General features: G+C 46.3%; 1 long non-coding RNA gene across 1 annotated transcript; it reads left to right on the plus strand.

The window, feature by feature from the left end:
• Window positions 1–8,210: 8,210 nt before the first annotated feature.
• Window positions 8,211–18,729, plus strand: LOC138273281 (uncharacterized). The gene is made up of 3 exons (XR_011200280.1): window positions 8,211–8,315; window positions 13,418–13,525; window positions 18,628–18,729. It is a non-coding gene; the product is annotated as an uncharacterized lncRNA (long non-coding RNA).
• The last annotated feature ends 8,834 nt before the right edge of the window (window positions 18,730–27,563 follow it).

Here is a 27,563-nt window from a genome sequence, read left to right on the forward strand (position 1 = left end):
CTGCCTTGATGAGGTGTGAAGTGACCTAGACTGACACAAAGGAAGCATCTGGTGGGTGGAGATCTGCCTCAGCAGATGGTGAAACCAATGGTACTGTCCCCATTTCCTGCAAACCCAGCCAGGTGCCCCTTGATTAGATTAAGAGAGGGCTGGAAAGGGGTGTGCTGAAGGACACATAGCCACACCCATAGGTGGGCACTGCCGGACCTAACCTCTGAGTTTGAATCTTTGCCAACTTGTTTTTTTGGAGAATGTTGCCCCCTGGGATAGATTTTTGCCATGCTTTCCAGGAAGTGGTCACTCAAGAGGGTGGTGGCCTGCACATGATTGGACAGAGGCACCCATGCATTCCACCCCCAGGAGCAAGGATACAACTGGCAGAGCTGCACCCCACTTCATAACCCTGTAAGAAACAAGACAAGAAGAAGACGAACTGCCTCCTGGACGTCTGACCTTCACCTGGACACTTGAGTCTGAAGGACTGCACCAGCTGCACGCTTGGGCTTCACCACTAAAAGGACTTTGACTTACCATCTACTGCTTAAAGAAGGGACTCCCTGTTTGCTGTGGGTAGAAAATAACTGACCAGAGTCCCCTTCTTCAAGCCCTGAAGAAACTGACCAGCTGACCAGTGGCCAGCGGTCATTTTTGGATTCGAACCAGGGGCGTGGTGAGAGTTGGAGTCCTAACCCTCAAGGAGCAACTCTGAGCTTCTGGAACCTTGAGGTGAGTTGTGGACTCCTAAAGGACCATCAAAGATCTTCTGGAAGAAGATCCAGAAGTTTTGTGAAATTGCCCAGATGGGCTAGAGCTATCCCCAAAGTCCACACATCCAAGAGTGCTCTCCTCACTGAGGGGTTCATCCAGGGGGGAAGTGGCTGTCTTAGGACTGCTTTCTATGGTCCCACTGGCCGGTAGACCTGTTGAAGATGTGAAACAGATAGTCACAGGTTGTAATGACATGTAGCCTCAATTTTAACAGGTATATATGCTTTGGGCCATATACAAATTGGCTTTGCTTGATCCCCTTATGTGACATTGACACCTGTTTTCAGTTAGGAAGACCTGATATTTGGGGTACAGATAATTCCTTAGTAAGACACCTTGCTACATGATGTCAGAGTATCTTGGCACTTAGATGTCTGTTTATTGACTAATTTCTCATCAGCAGTGTAGCATTATATGTTTCATGTTACTTCCCAGGTAGTAATACTTAATTGTTGAGTTACCAGACAGCTGCACAATGCCATGTGAACACTGACACTCAATAGATGATGAGAGGTAGAAGGGACAGAGTAGCAGAGGACACATTTGTAGCTGTGTGTGAGAGATATGTCAAAGGCAGCTGTCCTTGGCATTCCTGTCAATAGCTGTCCTATGCCAACAGATTGTACAATTATTATCCCCCTAAGTGAGTATAGTTCTATATGTCATGGAGGTGGAAGGGAGAGAATAGCAGAGGATACAGTTGTAGCTGTGTGTAAGGGGTATGTCAGTGGATGCTGTCCTTGGCATTCCTATCAATAGCTGTCCTATGCCAACAAACTATACAATTGTTATCCTCCTAGGTGAATACAGTTCTATCGGTGATGGGAGATAGAAGGGACAGAGTAGCAGAGGACACAGTTGTAACTGTGTTTGAGGGATATGTCAGTGGCAGCTGTCCTTGGCATTCCTGTCAATAGATGTCCTATGCCAACAGACTATACAATTTATATCCCCAAAGGTGAGTACATGTGTATAGGTGAAGGGAAGTAGAAGGGGTAGAATATCAGAAGACACAGTTGTAGCTGTGTGTGAGGGGTATGTCAGTGGCAGCTGTCCTTGGCACTTCTGTGAATAGTTGTCCTATGCCAACAGACTTTACAATTGTTAGCCCTCTTGGTGAGTACAGTACTATAGGTAATGGGAGGTAGAAGGGGACAGTTTAGCAGAGGACACAGTTGTAGCTGTCTGTTAGTGACATTGTACTCGCTAATGTCCATAGCATTGCTGTCATTCCCACAGACTATACAATTATGGACCATTCAGATGAGTATATTCCAGTGTTTGGTTTACATGCAATGCTATTTTCATTATGGTACACTGTTCTGGTTTTCCTAATGGGGAGTGTTAGAAATGGGGTTTCTGGTTGGCTAGGGTATGCACCTCAGCCAGGCAGAACTTACCCACTCTAGTCAGGGCAAGGGAGTTACACGTCCAAGATAACCCCTGCTCACCCCCTTGGTAGCTTGGCACGAGCAGTCAGGCTTAACCCGGAGGCAATGCGTAAAGCGTTTGCACAACACACACATACATGTGACGCAATATCCCCACCACAAAGGAAACAACACCAGATTATATGAAAATATACTGTATTGTACACAACGTAATTATTAGACCAACATCACATAACAGTACTATCCTGCTACCTTAGCAGTTGTCAGAACGTTACACATTAGTTACTCTGCAAACTAGCAGTAGTCACACATAACACACAGGTTACTCAGTATTCTGCAACATAAGCAGTAGTCAGGAAACACGTGATTACATTAGAACACTTGTCATAAGGATATCATAAAACGCCCATAGTAGGAACATTAGAAAACCTATGGCAAGTTAGAGAAACATATTAGCAAGTCATGTCCATAAAATGAACATGTGCTCATATATGTAACAGCATCCTAGAACAGGTAGGCAATAAATCACAATTAGCAAGGTCTGTAGAAAGAACTTGGATTATAATATTATTGGTCCGTTTAAAAGTACCTGGTGAAGGATAGAGGCACCCTCCGTGCCTTGAAGACAAGAAAGAAAGGGGCCCCCAGCGCTCCTCTGCGCAGTGAGGGGGCCTCCTCAAAGTCCTGGGGAAGAGGGGGGCGGCACGCACCCCCTCGGTACAGCTGACGGGCCCCTCCTGGGCCCCGCGATCACTGGGTGCCCCCCCGGGCCTCCACCAGCCCTCCTGTGGGGGGCCCAGGTCACCCAACACTGGTAGGGAGGAGGGGGGCGCCTCGCACCCCCTCCTTGTGCCACACGGGCCCCTCCGGGGGACCCACTAACCTCTGGGGTCTCCCTGGGCCTCCGTGGCCCTTCCTCGAAGGGAGACCCCTAACTGAGGTATTCCTGGCCCGCGAGGGGGCCAACGAGGGAGCCGGGGGCCAGGGCGAGCCTCCGGCGAGGCAGGCGCCCGGCCCAATTTAATAGTGGAGTCCTCCGGGACTCCGGCACGCGAGGGAGAGGCGTCCTCCTCTCCCTCGCCGTCCGGATGACGACGCGGCCCAAGGTGGGGCCTGTTGGTGCCCCGGGGGCGCTCTGCAGAGCGCGCGTCCCCCGGGAGCACGCTAGGAGCAGGCTTGCTCCGGATTCTTTTGAGGTGGTCCTTCTCGTGCCCCGGGGGCACAGAGTGAGCGCGATCCTCGCGCTAGGACAAAAACAAATAACCCGGCTGCGGCGGTGATCCAGGGGCTCAGAATACAGCGCTTTTCACAGCGCTAAGGTAAAATCAGCAGCCTGGGCTGCGGCGGTGATTCTTCCCTTGCCAACAGAAAAGCGCTCTTCAAAGCGCTAGGAACCATCTAGAGCCCGGGCTGCGGTGGTGATTTCTTTGGGCAAAAGAAAAATTAGTTGCAGGGGTCAGGGGCCACAGCACCCTGCCCCTGGGAACAATAATCAAGGGGATGGTACAGGGCTGGTGGGTCCAGCTACAGGCCAGCACAAGGGGTGCAGTTGGTGGCAGTTCCTCCTAGTGACCAGGCAGGTCACAGGTCAGCACAGCAGCAGCAGTCCATGGTGGTTTCCTGGGGAGTCCATTCATCAGCGTCCTGTGTCCAGTTTCAAGTTCCAAGAATGTTCAAATTGTGGGGAAAATTCCCCTGTACTTATAGTCCTTTTTTACAGTGTTTTACAATGATAGGGAGAGGAGGTTCCAGCCAGTTACAACTGGTTCTGGGAGTGCCCCCTCTCTCCTTTCAGCACAGGCTCCAAACATCAGTGGGGGGTTAACGACCCTATTGTGTGAGGCCAGGGCACAGCCTTTACAAATGTAGGTGTGCCCCGCCTCTCCCTTCTTTCAGCCCAGGAAGACTATTCTGCATGCAGATGCACCTAGGTGACACCTCCACCCTCCCTGTGTACAGGCTGTCTGAAAAGTATGCACAAAGCCCCAACTGTCACTCTGCCCAGACGTGGATTGGAGTCAAGCTGCAAAACACCAGAATTATAAGCACAGATAAATGCGCACTTTCTAGAAGTGGCATTTCTGTGATAGTAATAAAAAATACACCCACACCAGTAAGCAGTATTTATTATCACCATCACAACCATACCAAACACGCCTACGCTACCCCTCATAAATCAGACAATACCCCTTACACATAAGGCAGGGAATTTCTAATGCAATCCTATGAGAAGGCAGCACTCACAGCAGTGAGACACCAAGTTAGACTGTTTGTCACTACTAGGACAGGCCATGCAATATGGCACATGTCCTGCCTTTCTACATACATGGCACCCTGCCCATAGGGCTAGCTAGGGCGTACTTTAGGGGTGACTTACATGTAGTAAAAGGGGAGTTCTGGGCCTGGCAAGTAAATTTAGATGCCAGGTCCCTGTGGCAGAAAACTGCGCACACAGGCCCTGCGCTAGCAGGCCTGAGACAGGTTTGAAAGTCTACTTCAGTGGGTGGCGCAAGCAGCGCTGCAGGCCCACTAGTAGTATTTAATTTACAGGCCCTGGGTATAGAGAGACCACTGTACAAGGGACTTATAGGTAAATTAAATATGCCAATTAGGTATAAGCCAATCATACCAACTTTAGATGGGAGAGCACCTGCACTTTAGCACTGGTCAGCAGTGATAAAGTGCTCAGAGTCCTAGAGCCAACAGCGAGAGGTCAGAAAAACCAGGAGGAAGGAGGCAAAAAGACTAGGGATGACCATGCGTATGGCCAAAAAGTCCAACAGGGAGTATAGTGCCTGCTGGTAGTTGTAGAGCTATCAGTCCCTGTACTACCCACATCATACACATATACTGTGCTCACAGGTGAGTTAACTTCACATGTGAGATGACAGACAGGGGTATTGGGACTGTTGGACACAGGGGGGGTGAGTATGTTGACTGTCAGGGTGGCAAAAGGTGATCAGTGAGCATGCATAACAATACATTTTGGTAGCATTATTGGTGTAGTGACTTATCCGACTTGACTCCCCCAAGTATTCCTGTCAAGCCCTCAGAATGCAGAATGGTCAAGACCTTTTGCTATGATTATGTGAACTGTGGCGGAGGAGGTGGGGGACCACTGCCAGTCTTGAGGACCACCAGCTGGTGCCTGGCTGACATGAAATGCACCTTCCCCTGAGGTCGTTCCACCTCTTCCTGATGTTGTCCCTTGTGTGCGGGTAGCTGCCCACAGAATTCACCCTGTTGACTATTCTTTGCCAGATTTCCATTTTCCTCACAATTGTAGTATGCTGGGCTTGGGCTCCAAATACGTGTGGCTCTACTCCGATAATTTCTTCCACCATGACGCTCAACTCATCATCTGTAAAACAGGGATTTTGTTGTGGTTACATGATGATGGTAGACAACACAAAAATAGGATGTTGGGTGGAGGTGCTATGTGGTGAGGGGGTGATGGCTAGTAAATGATGTGTAGCGATGCTATTTTATGTGGTGGGTGTGTTGTGCAGGTGTGGGATAAGTGCTATGTGAAAGCTGGAGGGGGGCCTAATCTGTGGTACTGTGTCTCTGAAAGTCTCATGAGGAGGGGAAGTCACAACAACAAAGGATAAACCTCTGGATGAAAAGAGGAAAAAACAAATGAGCACTGTTTAAATGATACATATTTACTGACAGATCATGCTGCTTGGTTGTGTCAAAATTAAAAGTGGAGAGCAGGAGATGTTGTCCACGAACCTGTATTTAAAAGATAAATGGTTTGCAGTATGATGTTATTCCAAAGAAAATACAAATGAAAGGTAGAGTGAGTTTGTTATGGGTGAAATAATGTAATTTATTATGACCACATGCATAAATTAGGAGATATATTTTGTTGAAATTTGGGGAAAACACTGAATTTCCCCACAGGAAGAAGTAATAGTCTTCAAAATAGATATAAATGTAATATATTCTGAAATCAGAGTGCATTAGATACTTTGTGACTGTCTATGGAATAAATATAGATAAATGCACAGCTGTGAATGAACAAGCTGCAATTCTGGAATGATGAAAGTGTTGAGATTTTTTTAATAAATATTTTTAATGTGTTAACAGTGAAATTGTTTACTTCTATAGGATGGGCTGATTACTAGAAAGTAGTCTTATCATATTGAACTTCTTTTTCTTAGACTGTAAGAATTTTAGCAAAGTGAGCTCTAGGAGTGTTCTGTTTTATTTGATTTGCCTATTGAATTTGCATTGCATGTAAGTATCACGGAAACTGGGAAGTATAGTGGCATATGATGGTCATGGTCGGAGAGACATATTTGTGAACCATTTTTCTGTGACAGCAAATTCATTAAATGTTATATTTTACAAATGTATTTTTATCATTTATGACATTGCCTCCAGCAAATTTCCAACATTTAAGACAAGTGTATACTTTTAATTTTTTGCATGACATGTTTTGCATTAAGGTTTACCCTTGAGTAACAACTCTAAATTATCTTTTGGTCATTTCCTTTAGTGTAATGCAGAGATCATTCTAGTAATCCACCGAGTACTTCAGATATTAAACAGGGGTTACCTACAGAGTCAAAAAAATATCCCCAGAGATTAAAAAATTAAGGGGAGTAAATTGAGCCTTGACAGGGATAATAATAAATACAGAACTTAAATATAGTCCCAGAAGGCAAAGGATAGGAGACACCTATAATGAAATTAAGTTAAAGGGAAGAGTGAGTGATTTGTAGCCATGCCACAGTACCCAAGAGTCTTGTACTCCTTTGAAAAACAATGAGCTGTGGTGCTGTTATGCATAACCCTGGAAGGAGGTTCCGAGTTTTAGGTGTAGAACAAGCCTGCTGGTAAAAGATTAGCAATTGACTTTAAATATTCCAGGAAAGCATTCAAATCTAAATAATTGTAAATACAATATCAGGGAATTATTCATTTCTATCATAGCACTTGGAGAGAATATTTGGCTTGACACCAGTGCAAAGTGTGCGCCTTACAGCAATGAATGTTGCACAACAAGAAATCTAAGACAGCAGTCAGAGACAAAGAGAAAGTCAGCAAACATCTTTATTTCTGGGTTCAGTAGTGAACTGCAATTCTCTACCAGGAGAGATTCATGTAGATCTCTGCCAGAAGCAATCCACGCTAACATGTGTTTCTCAATCTATGACTGCTACTGCTTCAGGGTAGGAAATAGTATTAATAATAGCAATGTTTAACCAAATCACATAAATTAAGGATGGTGTTAACATAAGAATAGTTTAATTTGTACCTGAATAGATAGACCTGAAGGAGAATAATTCCAAGTTACTGCAGTATTTGTGGAATTTGTATAGTAAGAAAGTGGTACAGTTGACTATACATATTTTGCCAATAACATCTAGGGCTTTGTCAAGACTATAATGTAAATAAGGTATGGACAGAGAAACAAATGATTTGAACTGTCAAGCTGGAGAATATCTTCAATACAGTGAATGGCTTGACTTTGAAATGCCAATCAGCCTCACACCAAAGGCTAAGGTTGCACCATGTGGAAATGTGTGAAGCTTGGAAAACATTATATGATGTGGAAGTCCTTCCTACAGAGAACATCCCCTGTTGACAATATACCCTATCCGATGTCATCATTATCATCTCCCCCCACCTTTCCCTCCCCACTGTTCCTCATGCCACTACCTATTTCTCTTCTACAGCCTAATTTTCCAAGCAAGCAACAGGATACTAAACACTATGATGCCATGTGCAGAAGACCTACAACATACAATGTAAAAAAAAATGATACATCAAAATATGGCAATATATCACACACAAAAGAGTATCCCATAGAGTGCTCTGCTGTGCTGTGCATACATACGTTGCCGCATCTTGTTGTACCCTGTGACGGGTTCTTTATCCCGAGTTGAAGAGATATTGGAAGAAGGCGACAGACTCGGCTTTTATGGGGTTAGTGAGTTTATTTCTGTTCGTTTGCGCTAGACAACTATATTACTTTTCAAAGTTGTCTTGTGGTCAGACTCCAAAGAAATTAATATGAATCCCTTTATTCTTTTTCAGGGTTCGGTGGTGCTCCGGGAATAGCCTGGTCCGGTTTGGAGAGAGGTCTCGTTCTCCCGACTCTCAGTGACACCGGATTTCCCAAAACAAAGAATGAGAAAGGAACAGGTAAGTGGGGGAAAAAGTAATTAAACGCAGTTAATTAAGGTTAGTAGGGTGTGGAGGGGGGGGGTTGTGAGAGTGGAGGTAGGTGGGGGCTACTTTTCCTTCGTGGTTTATTCTTTGTGAACTCTTCGTGCTCCCCTTTTATTCTATCCCACTGCTTCCTGTTTGCGGCACTTTGTGCTATTATAGTCAGTTAGTCTCGGTCTTATTTACACCGTCTCCCCTTCTCTGCAGGATCTCAGCCCTCTCCCCTTAACGCCCCGTAATCCAGCTAGCCACCCGGAACCCCAGTCCCACTGTCGGTACGCGCGTACCTTGGTTGGCCACGCCCCTCCAGGGACGCGGCCGGCTTCCAGGTGATCTCCCAACTTCTCTCGAGCAGGGGCGGGAGGCTCCCTGAGCTTTCCGCTCCTCAGCAATGCCTCTTCCTTCGTGGCGGGGTTTCCCTTCCCGGTCGGCGGCCTGCGGCGTTCCTCCTCTCGGCTCCTCGTCGATCCAGCGTCTCTCTCTCTCCTCCTCGCGTCGTCGTCTCCTCGTCCGTTTTCTCTGTCGGGTATTTCTTCCTGACAGATGGCGTTGGACATCATCACGTCCGGAGTTTCTCGGGTGCCCCCGGGGTATCCCTCGGCGGTTGTCCTATCTGCATATGAACCGGCGTCAGGAGGCGCCCGGTTACACATCCCCTCACATGAATGGGGCTGGTCGAGCCCCACAAGACCCGGAAACCGGGATAAATAGTCAGCCTGACCCATAAGGTCACCAGGGAGATGGCAAACATGGAAGGAGAAAGGTTGGAGCTCTATAAACCATCTCAATATACGACTGTTGGTATTCTTATATCTTGAGAGCCAGGTAAGGGGTGCATGGTCTGTATATAACAGGAAGGGCCTGCCCAAAAGGTAATATTGGAGACTTTCGATTGCCCACTTAATGGCAAGACACTCCCGCTCTATAATGGGATACTTCTGTTCTCTGGGAAACAGTTTACGACTGATGAAGACGATGGGATGGCTTATTTCGTTTTCATCTTTTTGAAAAAGGACTGCTCCCACTCCGACGTCGGAGGCATCAGTCTGGAGATGAAAGGGTTTTTCAAACTCAGGGCATTTTAAAATCGGTTGAGTAGTGAGACACCTTTGTAAGGCATGGTAACTACGAAGTTGAGTCGGGTTTAGTTTCGTGATATTGTTGGGCTGCCCTTTTCTTAAAAGGTCGGTTAGGGGGGCAGCCAAACTGGAATAGTGTGGGATGAACCTTCGATAGTAACCTACTAGGCCTAAAAAGGAACGAACCTCCTTTTTCGTGGTGGGAGCATTGGTGTGCAGGATGGCTTCGATTTTATTCATTTGGGGTCGAAGTATGCCTTTCCCAATGTGATATCCCAGGTAGGAGATATCATTAAAGGCCAGTCGGCTCTTGGCGGGGTTGGCTGTCAGTCCAGCCTTCCCTAAAGCCGAAAAGATTTCGTCTAGGTGTACCAAATGGTCTTCCCAGGTCTCACTGAAAATAACGATGTCATCCAGATAGGCCGCTGCGTATCTGTTATGAGGTCGTAATATAGTGTCTATGAGACGTTGGAAGGTGGCGGGTGCCCGTGTAACCCGAAAGGGAGAACATTAAAGTGATACAATCCTGAGGGAGTAGAGAAAGCTGTTTTTTCTTTGTCTTCGGGGGCCAGCGGGATCTGCCAGTATCCTTTGGTCAAGTCGAGGGTAGACATATATTTAGCCTTTCCCAACTTTTCTAGGAGTTCATCTATCCTCGGAAGGGGATACGTATCAAATTGCGATATGGAATTGACCTGTCTAAAGTCAATACAAAAGCGTATAGACCCATCAGGTTTGGGCACCAATACTACTGGCGAGCACCAGGGACTTTGGGAAGGTTCTATGATGTCTAGGTCTAACATTTTCTCGATTTCGTTTTCTACCAGGGCTTTCCTAGCTTCAGGGATACGATAAGGCCTTAATCGTACTATCTTCCCAGGTGGTGTGATGATTTGATGATGTACCAGTCGTGTTCTACCGGGCATCGAGGAGAACACCCGGATATGGTTATCGAAGAGTTTGTTTAACCGTCTATTTTGGTGAATTGAGATATCTGCATTTATGGTAGGAACTTCCCTCCCGCCAGGGGGATCAGTGGGACACCACCCTATCTCTAATTCCTTAACGGTGTTAACTAGACAGCCTTGTCTCTGGTCGCTCAGAGGTTCTTCCCATCGCTTTAATAAATTAACATGGAAGATCTGCGACCTATTGGGATTATCTTTGAGCTGAACTTTATAGGTTACGGGGGTTACAATTCCTATTACGGGGTATGGTCCCTGCCATTTTGCTAACAGTTTGTCGTCTGAACTGGGAAGAAGCACTAACACCTTATCTCCTATGGAAAAAGATCTTAATTGGGTATTCCGATCATAATTCCTCTTCTGTTTGTCTTGGGCCCTCTCCATGTGTTCCCTTACGCTTTCCCATACTGTGTGTAGGTGGGTTTTTAACTCATGGGCATATTTCAGAATGGTCTTTTCTCCTTCTTCCTCTTCCCATATTTCAGCGGCCATATCTAGTAGGGTCCGGGGTTGTCGCCCAAACAACAACTCAAACGGACTATGGCCCGTAGAGGCTTGTTCATGGGTCCTAATTGCGTATAATACTAAGGGAAGTTTTCTATCCCAGTCTTTACCTGTCTCAGAGATAGATTTCTTTAGTAGAGTCTTTAGGGTACGGTTGTACCTCTCCACCAAACCATCGGTTTGTGGATGATAAACCGACGTCCGCAATTGTTTAATCCCTAATAACTGACATATTTGTGTCATCAAGTTGGACATGAATTGGATACCTTGGTCCGTTAAGATTTCCCGAGGAAACCCGATTCGGGAGAAGAAACCTATCATGGCGTGGGCAACACTCTTGGTGTTAATACTAGAGAGGAGGATAGCCTCAGGGTATCTCGTGGCGTAATCAACTAATACTAATATATAACGATAGCCTCTAGAAGAGGGCAGAAGGGGCCCAACCAGATCCATCCCTATTCTGGAGAAGGGAACATCAATGATGGGAAGGGGTTGTAAAGGGGCCTTTCTCCGCGAGCCTGGATCAATCAATTGGCATTTAGGACACTGTTGACAGAATCTCCTACTCTGGGAAAAAAAACCCGGCCAATAGAATTTCCTCAACAAATACTCTTCTGTTTTCTCCCTTCCATAGTGGCCACCCCCTGGCTGGCTGTGCGCTAAGTGTAGGACTTGTTGCCTATAAGGTTCGGGAACTATCAATTGTTTCTTTTCTTCTTGGTCTTTGTTAGTGACTCGATATAATAGGTCCTTAACTATGGTGAACGAGGGACCCTTATCCTGGAGGGTCCGGGGTCGTGCACTCTTCCAGGCATGAACCAAACTGGGGTCTTCTCTTTGGGAGGTCCGGAAAGGGTGGTGAGGGCAAGAGCCTTTGTAATTACCCTCGCGGGACTTGAGTTCTCTTGTGTGTAGGCTTTCTTAATTTTTCTTTTCTCATTCCGGGAGGGTTTAGGTCGTACCCTCGGAGGTGACAGAGGTATGTTGGAAAAGGGAGCGTCTTTCCACCAGGTATTCGTCTCTTCGACCTGTTGAACACTATCCAAGAGTTTCGAGAATTCCAAAAAGTCAGTTCCTATTATGGCTTCTTCAACTAGCCGTTCTACTAAACCCACCCTTATGGGGGTTTCTTTTCCTTCCCATGTGAGGGTTGTCCAGATTAGGGGATATTCTCTGGTTTCCCCATGGATACAACAGATTGATAGCGTAAGTCCTGAAGTGAAGTGAGGTTTATCGAATAAACCAGCCCTGACTACAGATTGACTGCACCCTGAGTCGATGAGGGCCACTGTGGTTTTCCCATTGATAACCAGTCTCTTTTTATAAGGGGTTTCTCTTCTCCCAGTATAAAAGACTCTCCCCCTAGTAACTCCTATTTCCATGGGTTCTGTTTTCAGAGGGCAACCGCGAGCTATGTGCCCCCATTCTCCGCAGCTAAAACACTGAGGTTGTTGTATGTATGGCCGTTCAAGTCCTCGTGTCTTCCCTATGTCCTCATTGATTCTTCGCCCCACTGACGAGGATACCCCAGAACCCTGACGCAGGGGACTAGGTGCTGATCGAGGAGGTGGGATCTTGAATTCGAGGGAGCGATGAAAGGCACAGGCTAACTCGATGGTGGTATTGGTATCTGGGTTTGGATGTTGTTTGATCCAGTTGCGCGTTTAAGGGGGTAGAGCGTCTAGGTATTGTTCCAAGAGCACGATCTCAATGATGTCTTCCCGGTTAGTCCCTATGGGACCTAACCATTTGAGACCCAGATCTTTAATCCGGAAGTATAGGGCCCGGGGATTTTCGGAGGGCCCCCACTTGGCTTTTCTAAACCGGACACGATAATGTTCAGAATCAAAACCCACCCGTTCTAAGATGCTCTTTTTAATATCCCTATACGGGGTTGTTCCGCCTGGGTTTACCGCTTGATAAGCAGATTGGAGAGTTCCCGTTAATAAGGGGGCGATATATTGGCCCCATCGCTCCAGAGGCCAGGTAGCGGAAGTAGCGACCCGTTCAAAATTGGTGAAAAAGGCATCAGGGTCTTCACCTTCTTGATATCGTTGTAAGACCGAACTGGGCACATTCGGGTGTACTCGGGTGGCAGCGATTGTATCCGTGAGATTTTTGATGGCGGTCTCATGAACCAACTGGTTGTTGGCCATGATGGTGGCCTGACTTTTAAGGGCATTTTGTAGGGCCTCTCTTTCCAACTTAGCCTCTTTCTGTTGCTCTTCCCACACTATTTGCAGGTGCCTCTGTCCTGCGGCCAACTGTTGCATCATATCGGACATTGTTGGCTTTTCTTCCATGGTCTAGAAGTCCCTGTCGCCTGTTCCAATATCCCACTTCTGACACCACTGTGACGGGTTCTTTATCCCGAGTTGAAGAGATATTGGAAGAAGGCGACAGACTCGGCTTTTATGGGGTTAGTGAGTTTATTTCTGTTCGTTTGCGCTAGACAACTATATTACTTTTCAAAGTTGTCTTGTGGTCAGACTCCAAAGAAATTAATATGAATCCCTTTATTCTTTTTCAGGGTTCGGTGGTGCTCCGGGAATAGCCTGGTCCGGTTTGGAGAGAGGTCTCGTTCTCCCGACTCTCAGTGACACCGGATTTCCCAAAACAAAGAATGAGAAAGGAACAGGTAAGTGGGGGAAAAAGTAATTAAACACAGTTAATTAAGGTTAGTAGGGCGTGGAGGGGGGGGGTTGTGAGAGTGGAGGTAGGTGGGGGCTACTTTTCCTTCGTGGTTTATTCTTTGTGAACTCTTCGTGCTCCCCTTTTATTCTATCCCACTGCTTCCTGTTTGCGGCACTTTGTGCTATTATAGTCAGTTAGTCTCGGTCTTATTTACACCGTCTCCCCTTCTCTGCAGGATCTCAGCCCTCTCCCCTTAACGCCCCGTAATCCAGCTAGCCACCCGGAACCCCAGTCCCACTGTCGGTACGCGCGTACCTTGGTTGGCCACGCCCCTCCAGGGACGCGGCCGGCTTCCAGGTGATCTCCCGACTTCTCTCGAGCAGGGGCGGGAGGCTCCCTGAGCTTTCCGCTCCTCAGCAATGCCTCTTCCTTCGTGGCGGGGTTTCCCTTCCCGGTCGGCGGCCTGCGGCGTTCCTCCTCTCGGCTCCTCGTCGATCCAGCGTCTCTCTCTCTCCTCCTCGCGTCGTCGTCTCCTCGTCCGTTTTCTCTGTCGGGTATTTCTTCCTGACAGATGGCGTTGGACGTCATCACGTCCGGAGTTTCTCAGGTGCCCCCGGGGTATCCCTCGGCGGTTGTCCTATCTGCATATGAACCGGCGTCAGGAGGCGCCCGGTTACACATCCCCTCACATGAATGGGGCTGGTCGAGCCCCACAAGACCCGGAAACCGGGATAAATAGTCAGCCTGACCCATAAGGTCACCAGGGAGATGGCAAACCTGGAAGGAGAAAGGTTGGAGCTCTATAAACCATCTCAATATACGACTGTTGGTATTCTTATATCTTGAGAGCCAGGTAAGGGGTGCATGGTCTGTATATAACAGGAAGGGCCTGCCCAAAAGGTAATATTGGAGACTTTCGATTGCCCACTTAATGGCAAGACACTCCCGCTCTATAATGGGATACTTCTGTTCTCTGGGAAACAGTTTACGACTGATGAAGACGATGGGATGGCTTATTTCGTTTTCATCTTTTTGAAAAAGGACTGCTCCCACTCCGACGTCGGAGGCATCAGTCTGGAGATGAAAGGGTTTTTCAAACTCAGGGCATTTTAAAATCGGTTGAGTAGTGAGACACCTTTGTAAGGCATGGTAACTACGAAGTTGAGTCGGGTTTAGTTTCGTGATATTGTTGGGCTGCCCTTTTCTTAAAAGGTCGGTTAGGGGGGCAGCCAAACTGGAATAGTGTGGGATGAACCTTCGATAGTAACCTACTAGGCCTAAAAAGGAACGAACCTCCTTTTTCGTGGTGGGAGCATTGGTGTGCAGGATGGCTTCGATTTTATTCATTTGGGGTCGAAGTATGCCTTTCCCAATGTGATATCCCAGGTAGGAGATATCATTAAAGGCCAGTCGGCTCTTGGCGGGGTTGGCTGTCAGTCCAGCCTTCCCTAAAGCCGAAAAGATTTAGTCTAGGTGTACCAAATGGTCTTCCCAGGTCTCACTGAAAATAACGATGTCATCCAGATAGGCCGCTGCGTATCTGTTATGAGGTCGTAATATAGTGTCAATGAGACGTTGGAAGGTGGCGGGTGCCCGTGTAACCCGAAAGGGAGAACATTAAAGTGATACAATCCTGAGGGAGTAGAGAAAGCTGTTTTTTCTTTGTCTTCGGGGGCCAGCGGGATCTGCCAGTATCCTTTGGTCAAGTCGAGGGTAGACATATATTTAGCCTTTCCCAACTTTTCTAGGAGTTCATCTATCCTCGGAAGGGGATACGTATCAAATTGCGATATGGAATTGACCTGTCTAAAGTCAATACAAAAGCGTATAGACCCATCAGGTTTGGGCACCAATACTACTGGCGAGCACCAGGGACTTTGGGAAGGTTCTATGATGTCTAGGTCTAACATTTTCTCGATTTTGTTTTCTACCAGGGCTTTCCTAGCTTCAGGGATACGATAAGGCCTTAATCGTACTATCTTCCCAGGTGGTGTGATGATTTGATGATGTACCAGTCGTGTTCTACCGGGCATCGAGGAGAACACCCGGATATGGTTATCGAAGAGTTTGTTTAACCGTCTATTTTGGTGAATTGAGATATCTGCATTTATGGTAGGAACTTCCCTCCCGCCAGGGGGATCAGTGGGACACCACCCTATCTCTAATTCCTTAACGGTGTTAACTAGACAGCCTTGTCTCTGGTCGCTCAGAGGTTCTTCCCATCGCTTTAATAAATTAACATGGAAGATCTGCGACCTATTGGGATTATCTTTGAGCTGAACTTTATAGGTTACGGGGGTTACAATTCCTATTACGGGGTATGGTCCCTGCCATTTTGCTAACAGTTTGTCGTCTGAACTGGGAAGAAGCACTAACACCTTATCTCCTATGGAAAAAGATCTTAATTGGGTATTCCGATCATAATTCCTCTTCTGTTTGTCTTGGGCCCTCTCCATGTGTTCCCTTACGCTTTCCCATACTGTGTGTAGGTGGGTTTTTAACTCACGGGCATATTTCAGAATGGTCTTTTCTCCTTCTTCCTCTTCCCATATTTCAGCGGCCATATCTAGTAGGGTCCGGGGTTGTCGCCCAAACAACAACTCAAACGGACTATGGCCCGTAGAGGCTTGTTCATGGGTCCTAATTGCGTATAATACTAAGGGAAGTTTTCTATCCCAGTCTTTACCTGTCTCAGCGATAGATTTCTTTAGTAGAGTCTTTAGGGTACGGTTGTACCTCTCCACCAAACCATCGGTTTGTGGATGATAAACCGACGTCCGCAATTGTTTAATCCCTAATAACTGACATATTTGTGTCATCAAGTTGGACATGAATTGGATACCTTGGTCCGTTAAGATTTCCCGAGGAAACCCGATTCGGGAGAAGAAACCTATCATGGCGTGGGCAACACTCTTGGTGTTAATACTAGAGAGGGGGATAGCCTCAGGGTATCTCGTGGCGTAATCAACTAATACTAATATATAACGATAGCCTCTAGAAGAGGGCAGAAGGGGCCCAACCAGATCCATCCCTATTCTGGAGAAGGGAACATCAATGATGGGAAGGGGTTGTAAAGGGGCCTTTCTCCGCGAGCCTGGATCAATCAATTGGCATTTAGGACACTGTTGACAGAATCTCCTACTCTGGGAAAAAAAACCCGGCCAATAGAATTTCCTCAACAAATACTCTTCTGTTTTCTCCCTTCCATAGTGGCCACCCCCTGGCTGGCTGTGCGCTAAGTGTAGGACTTGTTGCCTATAAGGTTCGGGAACTATCAATTGTTTCTTTTCTTCTTGGTCTTTGTTAGTGACTCGATATAATAGGTCCTTAACTATGGTGAACGAGGGACCCTTATCCTGGAGGGTCCGGGGTCGTGCACTCTTCCAGGCATGAACCAAACTGGGGTCTTCTCTTTGGGAGGTCCGGAAAGGGTGGTGAGGGCAAGAGCCTTTGTAATTACCCTCGCGGGACTTGAGTTCTCTTGTGTGTAGGCTTTCTTAATTTTTCTTTTCTCATTCCGGGAGGGTTTAGGTCGTACCCTCGGAGGTGACAGAGGTATGTTGGAAAAGGGAGCGTCTTTCCACCAGGTATTCGTCTCTTCGACCTGTTGAACACTATCCAAGAGTTTCGAGAATTCCAAAAAGTCAGTTCCTATTATGGCTTCTTCAACTAGCCGTTCTACTAAACCCACCCTTATGGGGGTTTCTTTTCCTTCCCATGTGAGGGTTGTCCAGATTAGGGGATATTCTCTGGTTTCCCCATGGATACAACAGATTGATAGCGTAAGTCCTGAAGTGAAGTGAGGTTTATCGAATAAACCAGCCCTGACTACAGATTGACTGCACCCTGAGTCGATGAGGGCCACTGTGGTTTTCCCATTGATAACCAGTCTCTTTTTATAAGGGGTTTCTCTTCTCTCAGTATAAAAGACTCTCCCCCTAGTAACTCCTATTTCCATGGGTTCTGTTTTCAGGGGGCAACCGCGAGCTATGTGCCCCCATTCTCCGCAGCTAAAACACTGAGGTTGTTGTATGTATGGCCGTTCAAGTCCTCGTGTCTTCCCTATGTCCTCATTGATTCTTCGCCCCACTGACGAGGATACCCCAGAACCCTGACGCAGGGGACTAGGTGCTGATCGAGGAGGTGGGATCTTGAATTCGAGGGAGCGATGAAAGGCACAGGCTAACTCGATGGTGGTATTGGTATCTGGGTTTGGATGTTGTTTGATCCAGTTGCGCGTATAAGGGGGTAGAGCGTCTAGGTATTGTTCCAAGAGCACGATCTCAATGATGTCTTCCCGGTTAGTCCCTATGGGACCTAACCATTTGAGACCCAGATCTTTAATCCGGAAGTATAGGGCCCGGGGATTTTCGGAGGGCCCCCACTTGGCTTTTCTAAACCGGACACGATAATGTTCAGAATCAAAACCCACCCGTTCTAAGATGCTCTTTTTAATATCCCTATACGGGGTTGTTCCACCTGGGTTTACCGCTTGATAAGCAGATTGGAGAGTTCCCGTTAATAAGGGGGCGATATATTGGCCCCATCGCTCCAGAGGCCAGGTAGCGGAAGTAGCGACCCGTTCAAAATTGGTGAAAAAGGCATCAGGGTCTTCACCTTCTTGATATCGTTTTAAGACCGAACTGGGCACATTCGGGTGTACTCGGGTGGCAGCGATTGTATCCGTGAGATTTTTGATGGCGGTCTCATGAACCAACTGGTTGTTGGCCATGATGGTGGCCTGACTTTTAAGGGCATTTTGTAGGGTCTCTCTTTCCAACTTAGCCTCTTTCTGTTGCTCTTCCCACACTATTTGCAGGTGCCTCTGTCCTGCGGCCAACTGTTGCATCATATCGGACATTGTTGGCTTTTCTTCCATGGTCTAGAAGTCCCTGTCGCCTGTTCCAATATCCCACTTCTGACACCACTGTGACGGGTTCTTTATCCCGAGTTGAAGAGATATTGGAAGAAGGCGACAGACTCGGCTTTTATGGGGTTAGTGAGTTTATTTCTGTTCGTTTGCGCTAGACAACTATATTACTTTTCAAAGTTGTCTTGTGGTCAGACTCCAAAGAAATTAATATGAATCCCTTTATTCTTTTTCAGGGTTCGGTGGTGCTCCGGGAATAGCCTGGTCCGGTTTGGAGAGAGGTCTCGTTCTCCCGACTCTCAGTGACACCGGATTTCCCAAAACAAAGAATGAGAAAGGAACAGGTAAGTGGGGGAAAAAGTAATTAAACACAGTTAATTAAGGTTAGTAGGGCGTGGAGGGGGGGGGTTGTGAGAGTGGAGGTAGGTGGGGGCTACTTTTCCTTCGTGGTTTATTCTTTGTGAACTCTTCGTGCTCCCCTTTTATTCTATCCCACTGCTTCCTGTTTGCGGCACTTTGTGCTATTATAGTCAGTTAGTCTCGGTCTTATTTACACCGTCTCCCCTTCTCTGCAGGATATCAGCCCTCTCCCCTTAACGCCCCGTAATCCAGCTAGCCACCCGGAACCCCAGTCCCACTGTCGGTACGCGCGTACCTTGGTTGGCCACGCCCCTCCAGGGACGCGGCCGGCTTCCAGGTGATCTCCCGACTTCTCTCGAGCAGGGGCGGGAGGCTCCCTGAGCTTTCCGCTCCTCAGCAATGCCTCTTCCTTCGTGGCGGGGTTTCCCTTCCCGGTCGGCGGCCTGCGACGTTCCTCCTCTCGGCTCCTCGTCGATCCAGCGTCTCTCTCTCTCCTCCTCGCGTCGTCGTCTCCTCGTCCGATTTCTCTGTCGGGTATTTCTTCCTAACAGATGGCGTTGGACGTCATCACGTCCGGAGTTTCTCGGGTGCCCCCAGGGTATCCCTCGGCGGTTGTCCTATCTGCATATGAACCGGCATCAGGAGGCGCCCGGTTACATACCCCTATTATTTTTATTTTTGTATTTGTTTTCCTTTCCTTTTCTATATTATTTTCTTTATCTTTACCCCCCTTATCCCCCTTCTCCTTTATCAAGCACCACCTCCTTGTTTTTTTAAGAGTTCCAAAAAGTTTCTTGCTTCCTAAACACTATGGAAGACTTTCTCTTGAACTTTACGAAATACTTTGAGTTTGGCAAGTTGCACGATACCAGCTGGTGCTACCAATCTTTTAAAATCGTCTATTAATCCAACAAACTTGCAGCGACGGTGTGCAGCCGCTACTGACATATCTGAAAAAACACGAAAACTAAGCTATCGTCAAACTTGAACTCCCTCACTTTTCTAGCTTCAGAAAGGATTTGCTCCTTGATTCTGTAGCCTCCAAAATTAACCAAAATGGTACGAGGATACTTTGAATTAGCAGGGCGGGGAAAGGGTACCCTATGAGCCCTCATGATTGAGAAGTCCCCTTCTGTTTTTTCCCTGTCCGGAAAGACGGCTTTATAGATGAGTTCCGAGACAACTTTGGCCACAGTTGAGGCTGCTTTGATCTTCTCATGGACCCCTGCAAATCTGAGGTTAGAGCGGCAGGACCTATTTTCTTCTTTGTCCAGTTTTAAATGGAGGTCCTCCAGTTCAGATTGGATCCAGGACGTTGTTGATTCCACTTGATTTTCAACATCTTCTAGGTCAGAGACCCTCTGTTACACCTGTGAAACTCAAGAAGAGTTAAATGGATATTCAATTGGGTAAGCTGGTCTTTCGTCTCCCTTCGAATCTCCTCTGAGATAGTTTTATAGCTCGAAGCTCAAATAAGATCTGCCCCATGGACCGCTCCATTGTTGAAGTGCCATTTGCCCCGCATGCTTTACTAGCCGGAATGAGGGGGTTAGGAGAAGAGCCGAGGGTTTGAGACCTTGTATTTGTTTTGGAATTGATTGCAAGTGAGCAGGATACTTCTGCTCACGGCCCACCCGACACAAAATTTGAAGCCAGAACAGAAGATACTCCCTGTGTTTGTTACAGTTGCTTCACTTGGGAGAGTTATCCTCTCGAGCCCTCCTTCTTTAGCACTCTTTTCAATCGTTTTAAGTGACCCTTTGAGGTTGCTACTAGGATTTGAAAACAAGGGATAAGCATGTTTCTCCGAATGTTTCTCCTAGTGTTGAGGGGATATTGAAGGACAGACGAGAGGGAGGTTACCTGATGTCACTGGAATTGGTGATAAAGAAGGAGATTCAGTGGCTAAACTGACTGGAAGAGAAGAGGAGTGTTGAGAGCGTATTTGAAGAAATCGCTCCTTGGATCGTGATGGCCATTCGACTGGCTGCGCCACATACTTCAGCACATTAGGTTCCAACATAGCTGTGAGACCTGAGGAAGAAGGTGAAAGATCCTGAATCCCAGGAGACTCCCTTGTAGAACCTGCAGAGTCTTGTTGGTTGGAGCTATGCCTAAGCCTTCCTGAAGGTGGGGTCAGGCTCTTAGACTTAGATCCTTCCAGGATCTTTCTCATTGACCAAGATCTCCTGCCATTTGTTTCATTGTAAAAAAAATAGAAGGTCCCAACCTTATAACGGAGGTGCAGCCAGGAGGCGGGATGGGACCAATGAAGGGGCGACAATTGGCGTAATAACTTGAACTCGGGGACAAAAATTGAAAGCAAAGAGCAGGGGGCACAAGGGGGCAACCAGCTGCATCCACCTGTGTACAAACTGCTTCTGTCACACCCCTATCCTCCGAAGTGGGCTAAAGGTCTGCTTAACTAGGAGCCAAACTGTTAAGCCCTTATGGATCTCACATGTTACCAGAAAATGTTGGCACAGCAAAAGTCTTGGGCAAAACAGCCTACCTTCGGCAATTCAGTACTCTTCTTTCGTGAACCGCTGACACACAGCTATAGATATAGTTTCACTATAACAACACTGACCCCCGTGTGCACGACAAACATTGTCCTTTCTCCCCCTCCCTTTTTCTTCTTCCTTCGGTTTTAGGTCTTGAATCAGTGCAAGGCAAAGGTTAATTTGTCAAAACCCCCTCCGCCCACTGGGTGCTGATTTCCAACATACCCCCCAAACTAGGAAAAGCTCCTCCACTGGCACCCCCCACCGCACAGCACACGTTGACACACTTTTTAGAGTTTCAGAACCATCACTTGTCACTTATCTGTGCTTATTAGTGCTCATCTGTAGACTGTACTGTGCTGTACTCTGCTGTAGTTGCTCCTCGTCTCCTTCCCTCCTTTCCTCCTTGGGTGGCCGTGAGGTAAAAATATTTAAAGCATTCATCCGAGGGGGGGGGCTGCCATTCCCCAAAAAAAAAAAACACGATCCCGTGACTGCTGGAATGCCACTCCACTGTGTCCCTGCTTCACCAGGGCATGCTGCGCTCCTCCATCGGCTCGACCGGGAGCAGCGTGCATTTGTTAGTGCTGGACGCCGGAGCAAACACACCATGGGCTCTTACTTGTAAGTTGCACCAAGGCACTGTCCCAGCCTCTAGGCAGCTCCTAGGGCGAGTGGGGGGAGAAGTGAACACTTTCCGAGGCCGCTACAGATCAAAGCGACATCATTCATCAGTGCGCCCCAGCTGCCATTATGCTGCTTCGAGTTTTTAAAAGTTCCATCCATCAGAGCGAAGCCTCAAACCTCCAGGATTTCCTTCAGATGGGGAGCGTAACCGGCAGAGATGAAGCCGCTGTTCAACGAAGCGGCGTGTTCAGCAGCGCATCACAGCCGCCATTGCACTGGTCAGTGGGGCTCTCAGTCACGGAGTATGATGGGATCTTCTTCCTCCAGGGCCCTTCTGACTTTCCAAAAACAAGAGGTGCTTTTAAGATTAAGAAGGGCACAGGCTAAGCCAAGCAACTATTTCTTAGCTTGTGAGATAGTTAACCAACATACAAGCTTGCAGAATTGGTAGGAAGAAAGTGAACACGCTGGTAAATTTCTCGCCAGGTCTGACAATAAAATAAAAGCCCAAAAAGACACCATTAAATCTATTTTTGATGAAGGGTCGGATGCGTTGGTAAGCCATTCAGATGATATTGAAAGAGTATTTGTTTCTCACTATTCAAAAATATATTCATGTTCCATTCCAAATAATGTCCAGCAGATCAAGCAGTATTTGGATTCAATCACCCTACCCAGTCTAGATACATCCGCAAGGGCGAACCTTATCTCTCCCATCTCATTTGAGGTAATAATGGCCCCACCAAACGGGAAGGCCTGTGGGAAAGATGGCATTCCTGCAGAAGTCTACAAAACCGTTGTTGATCAGATTGCCGGGTGTCTCATTGTTCTGTTCAATAGTATTATGCAGGGAGCAGACATACATGCATCCTTTACAAGAGCCACAGTGATCAGCTTTTTGAAAAAAGATAAGCCATCCCAGAAACCGGACTCCAATTGTCCGATTAGCTTATTACATTTTGACTATAAGCTTTTAGCTAAAATATTGGCACACTAATTGACATTAGTAGAGCAGGATCTTATTCACAAAGATCAGTGCGGCTTTCTCCCGGGTAGGCTGTTAGTAGCAAATACAAACTTTTTAATCCAGGCGATAGAGTACTATCCTAATAATGTTAAAGCAGTGGCTATTATAATGCTGGATGCTGAGAAAGCCTTCAACTTAGTCCAATGGGAGGTGCTCTTTCAGATCGTAGCTAAATTAAACTTTCCAACTCAATTTATGTTAGGGTTTGTGCACAGCAAAGAGCATGTCCCCTCTCACTGCACTAGTGGGTTCTGTAATAGCTCCCTTTTAAACTTACTATTGAAAGCCTTTCTTGTTATCTCACCTTCCCCCCCCCCTAGGCTTCTGTGTATGTTGTTTAATATGCTGTTTTGTTTACACATTGGGCCTTGCTCTTACCAAGGCTTCTTTAAAACACTCCTCCCTAGGCCATGTGTTAATTCAACTCATTTGTATAATAACTGAAACTCTGCACACCTTGCAAGAACATGTGCAGCATGTGAGGACCACACCCAGCTCTTCAAACCACACCCAGCTCTGCACACCTTTCAAGAACATGTGCAGCATGTGAGGACCACACCCAGCCCTTCAAACCACACCCAGCTCTTCGAACCACACCCAGCCCTGTCTATAAAAGGCAGCCCCCGAACCTCACCCAGTGCTTGTGCTCGTCTACCTCCCGCTTACCTGAGACCAGATCCCTCGGCGCTGGCACTCCTGCTCTCTACTGACTTTCATTGGCTTCAATGGGTGCAGCTGCTGGCTCTTCCTTCCTCCGGTTTCCGGTTCCTCCTTGCCTCAGCCTCTCTCCTACAAGCAACCTGCAAAAGAGAAAGAAGACAAGGTTAGACTGATCAGTATCTCTTGCCAGCAACAAGTAAGTGCAAAACTTTTATTACCTGAAAGAACTTTGACAACAATTTCTGGATTCGTGTATAGACAATTTGAAACAAGATACCTTCCACGAACATTGTGATTCAAACTCTTTGTTACAAGAATACTTTATGGAACTTTTAAGAATCGAACAGTGGAAACCATTAACAGCAAGACAAACAGTAAATCAAGGACTTGCACAAATTACATGCTGTATTTTGATGTAAAAGTACAGTATTTGTTTTATAAAAGATTCTGGAAATATGGGAAAAGTGAGTCTGCTATTGGGAGTTTAGGCTTTAGTTATATTAAGATGAATGTTTGATATTGGTAATTCTGATAACGGTATTTGTTTAATGTTTTAGAAGCTTTACAGCAATAGAAAGCACATCCCAGAGCAGTAACACATTCCTAACCTGGAAACTAGAGACCAGGATCCAAGAGGTACTTTTAGAAGAGAATTTCTAATAAAAAAAAGGGATAGTCAGGAACCCATTTAGGAATAGGTTGTACTTATCTGTTCTTTGTTTATGTTTCATTAGGCACCAGTTTCTACAGAAGTCAGAAAGGGCCGCAGATTTGTGCAGCACTTCAACAGTGGAAACGCAAGAACTGTGTTGTCTCTCTTTTTTTTATTTTATCCACTTCCCCCCTTCCCTTGAGCTTCTGTTCTTAGTGCACTGTTTTAAAAACTAGTGTGCTGGAACAAGCAGTTTCAGGGTGGGATCGGATTGTCTTCAACCTCCATCAGAACTGAACAAGGACTCAGGTGAGCTGGGCTTTGACAATTTACTCAGATCTTGCATAACCTTTATTCTAAAGCTCAAATAAATATTCTTATCCACTCACGTATAGCAGGAACTCTTCAAGTCCAGCGGGGTATGCGTTAGGGATGCCACCTTTCCCCAGTGCTTTTCATATTATTCATCGAACCCTTAGCGGTGGCAATGCGTCAAGACGCTTCTATTCTTGCTCCTATGACCCAGGCTCCGAAATTAAAACTGTTTGCCGACGATATGATTCTCTATTTGGCAGCAGAATCTTCAAATAGTGCTAGAGCCTTTGGCAAAATAATGGCCTTTACAGAGTTGGGGGATTATAGGATCAATCACTCTAAATCAGAAGCCCTATTGTTCAATGCCACTATGAATGTTCTACTAATCAAGATGCGGGCTCAGTATCGTCTTCATTGTCCCATAAGATATCTGGTAATCTATGTCTCCCATGATTTTTCAGAGCTTTTTGGCTTAAATGATGTTCCTACATTTAAGAAAGTGCAACACCTACTACAAAAAGGGCAAGCTTCTCCGCGATCAATTATTGGTTGTGTAGCTCTGGTAAAAATTATGATCCTTACTCTTCTTTGTTCATTTTTTCTAGTGTGATCATCAAAATTCAGCAAAAATGTTTTAAAGAACTTTATGTACTGCTACGGCAGTTTGTGTAGGCCAATAAAAAAACAAGGGCTCAGCTTAAGACTCTATCCCTTGCAGTGGAAGATGGCGATCTGGCCCTTCCAAACTTTAGGAATTATTATGATTCGGCATTTATCGATTGGGCCTCTAGAACAGCCTTATTCCCAAATTCTAACTTTTATTTCAATGTCATGCTAGTTGAGAATGGTTGTCAATTAGTTTATTTTCTTAATTTTCCAAGGCAACCTAAACGCACTAGATATAAAGTCCCCATCATAATCTATGCTAGGCTTTTGCATTCTTGAGAAAAATATCATATCCCAGCACTTTTTTCCAAAATGTCTTTGACCCAGTCAGGAATAATGGGCTTAAATTTGATTCCTGCACATGTAAATCAATGGTTAAATTCAGGGTTTACTAGCTTTTCTGACTTTTTAGCAGGCAACCAAGTCAAGACCTGGGATCAATGTCAGGTATAAGCTCCTATCCCTGACTCTCTAAAGTACTCTTATCTTCAGATTTGCCATTTTTTGCTTCCATTTACTCCCTTACTAGATCAAACCCCCTCTCTTATATTTCAGGCATTCTGTGGGAGTCAGAGGGTATTAGGCAATTGGTATCGGATCCTCAATACCCAGGGAGCAATGCAAGTACTTTCCGGTCCATTATCAAAGATTGAAAAGTCCACTGGGTGCAAAATCGAGCTGAAAACGCGGAGGTATCTCAATAGCGTTTCTTACAAGGCGATTAGAGGGGCTAATTTTAAAAGAATGGGTTTTTTCACAAAATTGATGCTTTATCTCACTCCTGTACAAATTAGTAAAGCATTCCCGACTGTGTCAGGCTCTTGTCTGCGGTGTAATGATTCAGGGGACTGGCTGCATATGTGTTTTACCTGTCCCAAACATTTGGATGTCTGGGATAAAGTCTTTCAGTGGATTAGTAGGAAGATATGTTGTGTTCTTATTTCAGATACTTTGGGGACTCTGTTTGGTATTTTGGGCCATCCGAACTTAAGTTTGCGGGCAAAGCAGTTGTTTTTCATAGTCTCTCTGATTGCGAAATCACTGATTCTACAAGTTTGGAAATCACCCTTTCCCCCTACATTTGAAGCTTGGGAAGCAAAGATGAAGCGGGTATTCATGAAGGAAAAGCTGTATGCACAAAGAATAGGTGCAGGTTGCAAGTTTAAGGATATTTGGGACAAACTTTTGAGGACGAAGAGGAATCTAGGACATGATGTGTTATGAAAAGTGTTATTATAATCTTTGTTTGTAGTTAATCAAGTATCAAGGAAACTCTTGATGATGTAGTGTGATAGTTTAGTTTAATTTAGTTTAGTTTATAGATTTGTAGAGCGCATGGCTACCAGGGGGCATCCCAGCGCTAAAGTACATCAAGAATGTCGGAAGAGCCAGGGGAAGCAGATTAACTGGGAAAGAGATTGGTTTTCAACTTCCTCCTAAAGAGACGTTCAGAGGATTCCTGACGGCATTCAAAGGGCAGGGCATTCCAGAGCCGAGCAGCCCTGATGGAGAACAAATTACCTCCCCATGATCTCTTGACCGAAGGGATGTAAACCTGTCGAGAAGAACGAGATCTAAGAGGTCTAAGGGGCAAGTAAAGAAAGATCCGTTTTCTAAGGGAAAGGGGACCCTTATTGTGTAAGGCTCTGTGAACAAGACACAGAGCTTTAAACTGAATGCGCTGCTTAATCGGGAGCCAATGAAGAGCTGCAAGTGCTGGTTTAGCAGAAAGATGCTTTGGGGTATTCATGAGAAGTCTAGGTTCTGCGTTCTGCGTAACCTGCAGCCTCTTTATTACATAATCTGGAGAACTAAGATATAGAGAGTTCCCGTAGTCCAGGCGGGAGAGAACTAGGGCTTGTACAAGAATTCTTCTGGCAGCGAATGGCAGAAGTCCAAGAACCTTCCTGACACTTCTAATTAAGCCGAAGCAGATCGAGGAGATTCTTTTAGCTTGTGGCTCCATAGTTAAGCGTGGGTCAAGCAGATAGCCGAGGCTTTTTACTTGTGTTATTGGAGGAGGCAAGCTGTTTAAAGCCTCAGAGTACATAGCCAGAGGGGCGGTAGGGGCGCCATTACCAATAATCATTACCTTTGATTTGCTGTCATTAAATTTCAGTTTCGACAGGGTCATCCAGTCCCCAATATCTTTCATGCAGTCGGCCAGGTTGGCAGAGGGGGAGTCCCTACTACTAGAGAGGGAAACCACCAATTGCGTGTCATCAGCATAAGTGACCATAGAGAGGTTATAAGGAGCGACTACTGTGGCCAAGGATGACAGATAGATGTTAAACAAGGTGGGGCTTAAAGATGAACCCTGCGGGACTCCACAAGATAGAGACCTGACGTCAGACAAAAAAG

The sequence above is a fragment of the Pleurodeles waltl genome, chromosome 2_2, assembly GCF_031143425.1.
Source record: "Pleurodeles waltl isolate 20211129_DDA chromosome 2_2, aPleWal1.hap1.20221129, whole genome shotgun sequence".
Taxonomy (NCBI): domain Eukaryota; kingdom Metazoa; phylum Chordata; class Amphibia; order Caudata; family Salamandridae; genus Pleurodeles; species Pleurodeles waltl.